The 6598-nt window shown below is 32.1% G+C and overlaps 1 long non-coding RNA gene across 1 annotated transcript; it reads left to right on the top strand.

Annotated features, from left to right (window-relative positions):
• The first annotated feature begins 4242 nt into the window (after positions 1–4242).
• Positions 4243–5065, top strand: LOC120349121. The gene is made up of 2 exons (XR_005570288.1): positions 4243–4721; positions 4926–5065. It is a non-coding gene; the product is annotated as an uncharacterized LOC120349121 (long non-coding RNA).
• The last annotated feature ends 1533 nt before the right edge of the window (positions 5066–6598 follow it).

Below are 6598 nucleotides of genomic sequence, written 5' to 3'. Positions count from 1 at the left end.
AACCACATCACTCTCTTACACATACCCTTTCCTTCGGGCTCACTCTCTCTCTCTCTCTCTCTCTCTCACTCTCTCTCTCTCTCTCTCAGATGATAATGAATTAAAACGCAGATTTCTGTCTTTGACACTAATATCATGCTTTAGTTAGATCAATAATGTTTCAATTGCCATCTAGATCTAGGTGAACCATTTGTAACACATAAACTAATAATTAAAACCACCCTAAATAAACCTTGATTAGTCCCAAACGATATGGTTTTCAGTAACTTTAAGGACATGACAATAAGACAATAATTGTGGGTTGGAAACGTAATTTTGAATATTTATTATAATAAAATATAATCCCATCTTTCTGGTGCTCCAAACTCGTTATAATAATAAACCTACAGTTTAAGAGCCATCACTGATAAAATGTATATATATAGCGAGTTTTTGCAACTTCAGTTGTGTCGCTTCTCGCACCCCAATCACCATCTTTCCTTATTTATCCAGTCTCCTTCAAAGAGACCTCTACTCTCCATTTCAATGTGGACACTGGATACGCATTTCTTTCGCGGTCTTCCACGCCTATTTCTGTTCGCTGGTACCCAATTCCATACTTGCAAAGAAGTCTTCCTTCATTCATTCTGCGCAGGTACCATTTTAATTGTTTCTCTCCAATGACATCCATTATCGTGTTTTTGCGCTCATTCTCTCTCTAAATATGTCACTTAGTATAAATACAGAAGAACAAAAATCATAAACCTTATTCCGGGACACTTTCTCATTAATTCTTAATTCTCGTATATCCTATGTGTGTGATAAACGAAATTGAATTTGAAATCACAATTTTTTTTGAAAAACATACAGTTTTGAATTACGTGCTTATTCTACGAAAATTGAAACCCCTTTCTTAGCTGGCGTCTGGGAATAAGAAATATATTGACCAACAAATACAAAAATTTCGATGTAGATTGGGCGAATAGGCCTTGTCTAAAGAATTCAGCTTATAGTCTGTTATACAATAAATGAGCAATTCAATTCATAACATCTTAGTAGTCATCTTATGAATAGTGTAATCATTCATCAAATCATTTAATCAATTATCATCACCCAGTACAATTGAATAAATTAAGTCATACATTGAAAAAAGACATAAACTATTTATAAACTCACAGCACTGAATATCACATTTTCAACAATTTGAAAATTAATTTACGGAACAATAAGCATTTTCATTCAGAATTACATTTATTGCGTTTTTTAATTTATTCAGAGGCAAGTTTCTTCTAATATAAGATAAAGGCAGATTATTGAACATGGAGTACACTAGATAGGAATAAATTTCAAGCTCTTACTCAATCTGACATTAGGAGTTACAATACTCTAGTAGTCCAGATAACAGTAGACCTCACTGAACATCCTTTGCAATGTGGTAACGAGAATATTCAGCCATCTACTAGAAATGCTATCTACTAGGAATAAAGTCATTGTAATAATATCAGGGCTTTTTCAAAATGTTTGCCAATGGCCCCACTAAGAAATCTGATCAGGCTGGTTGGAGTCTTCCAATCAACATACATTACATTACATTTCATTACCAGGGCTACCAGACATTGTTTTGCAGTAGTCGTCAATATACTATATCATAATGGAAAAAGTAGAACTTTGATATGAAAGTAATGAACTCACTCCGCTACAAATAAAATCTATTGGTGTGCTAATCTAAATGTTGTACTACTTCAATCCTGTAAAAATGAATACCGGTATATACTTATTCTGAATTGATGGAATCCCAAGTCCCATTGCGCTTATGATAATTTTAATGTTACTTTATTAACTCAGTAAGTTCAGAAAGTTATTGCTCAGTTGAATCAGAGCTACGATTAAAAAGATGATTTGGAATTATCAAGTGGCACTTTTTGTTTTTCATTGGGATTTCTATTTTGTAACATGTAGAGACGCTTGTTGAACAACAATCTGTTAAATTTTTTATGGGAAAGATTTCATGAGGAAAATGAAGTTTTTCATTGACATTATCATCCGTAACTCGGAACGCCATGATAAATCTTGGCATCTAAAGCTGCGTTTACACCAAGTTTAATTAAAATGTTAATAATTTAATCCTCACAGATTATTATAGATTGAACGGCACATGAAAAACACATATGTTCATCATGTGTATGATAAGTTATGTTCAATCTAATAGAATCTATAGAATCTATTGGTGTTGACGCAGCTTTACTCTGTGACTGTCTGAAGTTAATATTATATAAATTTGAATTTACAATTCGAGACCGCAGCTTGGAAAAAGAAGAGATGATTAGCTCATAATATCGGGGACCGAGCTTCGCTCATGAGTACAAAAGCATAAACAATTTATTACGAAAGAAGGAATTATAATGAAAAACCATTTTGGCCATGTGTTTTTTTTAGAAGCGGTGATGAATAGGTCAGTGGTAGGCTATTTGGCTTTTATATATCCATTTCATATTCATATTGATTATTCTTTCGGGTCGAAGGTTATATAATATATACATATTAGATATGTTGGAATAGTTATTTTGGAGTTTGGTAGAAATATATTACATTTGCATAGAACTCAATTTATTTATTATTTATTTAATTTATCTTCTATCTAATTCTAATAGGTTACCAACCCATCCCTATATTATATGATAAACCTTCAATCATAATCATATACTTGCATGATTAAAAAACAGCAGACATTCAATTTTCTAGAACAAATAATGGAGTGCCTTCAAGTTCAGATGTAGGCAACACGCCTAACTTCTTCCCTCATTCGCTACCTTGTCTCTATGACACTGACCTTGCTTCTGTGAAACACCTTGTTCCAGTGGGAACTTGCTTCTGTGAGACTGCCATTTATAGCGCTACTACTTTGGACGGAAACCTTGTCTCTATGAAACTGCTTGTCTCTGTGGGAACTTGTTCCTGTGAGACTGCCATTTATAGAAATACTTGCTCCTGTGAAACTTGTCTCTGTGACACTAATATCGTTCAAAAACACTACTTGTCTCTGTGAGAACTTGTCTCTGTGAAACATCCCCTCACAAATCATGTTACATGCGAAGAACTAATTGAATGAAGAAATGTTACCTGCATAAGCATGCTGCATACAGAAAAAGGAAATGAAACAGAAAAAGAAAATCCCTATATTTTGTGGTGTTAAGTTGTGAGTTGGGCCTATTGCTGGTTGAGCTCACAAAGTAGAAGCATAGAGTAAAGATAGGCTACTGTGTAAAGATACTTGTATCAGTGTTGTCTATGATAGAGGAATGTATTTCTTTCTCTGTGTTGAGTCTATTAGGCCAACTATTCACTGTCAGTATCAGCTCCCTCCAGATATAGTGCTTGGTAACTGTTATCACCAAGAACTGAATGAATGGGAAACCCCCTCACCTGGGCTGTGTAAAAACACAAAGTAAAATAAATGTTGGATATTTATTTCTTTGTGGTAAGACCGAGATGGATTTGTGACTGCAACCTGCAATATCCGATTTGTTGCTCTCTGTAGGCACCCCACTACATTCTTGATATTTTGAATTGATTCATTTAAAAAATTTTATAGTTTATTTTTTCAAGGTCCAATCGTATTTCTATAAAGGTGAGTGCAATATTTAAACTATTTTTGTTAATAAATTATTGAATCACTTCAAATTAAAAAATAATACTTCCAAATAAGTTGCCTCTGTTCTATTACATCAGCTATCCAGCTTTGTCACCTTGTCAAAAAATAGCTATTACTGTATCAGAATTATTCATAAAAGTCTTTTCAATCACGGAATTAATCAACATTATACCTTTATAAAATTACAAGAATTATTATTAGATAATCATTATGGTATTGATTTATTTCAAGTGATTTCATAATACCGTATGTTTTAGAAATATGAGAACAAGAAGTAGTAGCAATAATTCTTAGATTTGAATGTTTTGAAATTAGCGGTAAACTTAATTTCTACAAAGATAGCGCAGTCTCGGTGTAGCAACGAGCTATTATAGCAAACTATAGAGTGGCTGTTGGTGTGCTTACAGCGCTCTCAATGTGTTACACGGCCAACTAAGGGCAGCCATGACAGAGAGAGGCAAGATTTCAAGAAGAGCCAGTCTGCCACTGCAGCAATAGATGTGTTTTTTTATTCAAATTGATTTCTATCAATATAAAATTAACATTCCAATTGGTACTTTTACGAAAATTGAATGAGATATCTGTGAGAATATTTATCTCAATGAAATAACCTCTAGAATGTTCAGAATCGACTGAGGATACAAAATATAAATGTAGGTCTATAGGAGTAGGCTAGACTAGATCATGCCGACTATTTCATAATTTTGTTTGTGATATTACTTACAAATTGAATTGCATATGAAACTACAGTCAAGTTGGATAGATTTAGACTTATTAAACATTTCAACTGTACACTGTTAATATATTATTTATTTGTATTGTGTAGAGAATGTCAATGAAGTAATTCATCATACAAAAAGTTCCCACAGTCACAATGTTTTTGGTATGTGTTGTGTTTGTATATATTGCCATTATTTTAACAAATAATGTTCACTGATTCTATTAATAATGTGGATTTATATTTGTATTACAGATACTATTAATGAAGTTGACTGAAGATTAGATGATTGATTGACACAATGCCAACATCGTGCTCAGCTGTGAATTGCGAGAGTCGGCGGTCCAAAGACCACAACAGATCCTTCTTCAAGTGAGTACCTATATTTTCAAATAAATTATTTGCTTAGATATGGGACTTCATAGCTTAATAGTTTATCTATAGTATATGATGTGTACTATTATACAAAAAATCCAATGGTGTCTGTCAGTGTGCTACTCATCCTTGTTCAAAGTGTGGGTGCTTCGCTAGTGAATTATAAATAGCACAATTCATAACAATTTTATTTTGTTGCAGATTTCCGTTATCTAATCCTGAATTATGCAAAAAATGGATTGGAAAAATGAAGTGTGACAAATGAACTCCAACAAAGGCTTCATCATTGTGCTCAGACCACTTTGTGGAAACATGTTTTCGTAAACATGAAGTAAATTCATGTACTTACTAATAACTATGGAATTCCATTGTGCAAAATTTATATTGTTTGGTGCTAAAGAATGTTACTTAATTCAATTAACTCTAAATATAACAAATCATTATTAGATTGTTCGTCTCTCGTTGGTTCTTTTATACCCATTTTTAGTCCAACTAGATATATATAAAATGTGTACATTAAGTTTCACAAAGTAAACAACTATATTAAATAATAGAGAATATATTATTTTGAATAATATAATGGCATGTGGAATAAATGCATGCTATTTTGTTGAAAATGAAGACTGGACATACAGTTTACATTCTATCAGAATAGTGTATACGTCTATTTTACATATTATAAAATAATATAATCAAGGTCTATAAAGAGACCATGACTATAATAGTATCTATATAATGAGAGAAAGTAGGGTTGTGTTTGTTCGTGTGTTTGTTTGTTCGCATCAAAACATGTCAACTTGTGGATTGCATACTGGAAAAACGGGAATGATTTAGATCTCCTAATTTTGAACATAGATTCTAAAAATATCAATCTCGTGCACCTGGAAGCCCAAATTTCAATTTTCCTTCTAGATTTTTCAAAATTAATGTTCAAACTTCCTTAAGGTATTAAATACTTATGTCGTGTTTACTCTCATTCCTATTACAAACACGAAGTGAAATAAATGTTAGATATTTATTTCTTTGTGGTAAGACCGAGATGGATTTGTCTGCAACCTGCAATATCCGATTTGTTGCTCTGTAGGTACCCCACTACATTCTTGATATTTTGAATAGGTTCATTTTAAAAATTTTATAGTTTATTTTTTCAAGGTCCAATTGTATGTATTTCTATAAAGGTGAGTGCAATATTTCAACCATTCTTGTTGATAAATTATTGAATTAATTCAAATTATAAAGGAATACTTACTTCCAAATAAGTTGCCTCTGTTCTATTACACCAGCTATCCAGCTTTGTCACCTTGTCGAAAAATAGCTTTTACTGTATCAGAATTATTCATAAAAGTTTTTCCAATCACTGAATTAATCAACATTATACCTTTATAATATTACAAGAATTATTATTAGATAATCATTATGGTATTGATTTGAATTGATTCATTTCAAGTGATTTCATGGTACCGTATGTTTTAGAAATATGAGAACAAGAAGTAGTAGCAATATTCTTGGATTTGAATGTTTTGAAATTAGCGGAAAACTTAATTTTTACAAAGATGGCGCAGTCTCGTTGCACTCAAGTTAGTCTTGGTGTCATGTAAAATGCATGTCTAGATTGGAAGATACCTTTCTATTCATATTCTGTTCTGTGGTGTTGCATCTTGCCAAGTTGCCATTTTTATCAAATGTAGCTAATTGGTATTTTAGTATTTTTTTGTCTCTGGTAGTTTATTTTATTTTAGTCAAATATCAATTTAAATATAAAATACTAAATGGAGTCGGAAGTAAGTAGCCTACTTGAAAATTATACAAGCATTAAATCAAAATAGACGTACATAACCTAAAACTCAGTAAGGCCTTTTCCAATAAACCATTAC

Source organism: Nilaparvata lugens, unplaced genomic scaffold, assembly GCF_014356525.2.
Source record: "Nilaparvata lugens isolate BPH unplaced genomic scaffold, ASM1435652v1 scaffold8375, whole genome shotgun sequence".
Taxonomy (NCBI): domain Eukaryota; kingdom Metazoa; phylum Arthropoda; class Insecta; order Hemiptera; family Delphacidae; genus Nilaparvata; species Nilaparvata lugens.
The sequence above is the reverse complement of the archived record's forward strand: the minus strand, read 5'-3'. Positions and strand labels throughout refer to the sequence as shown.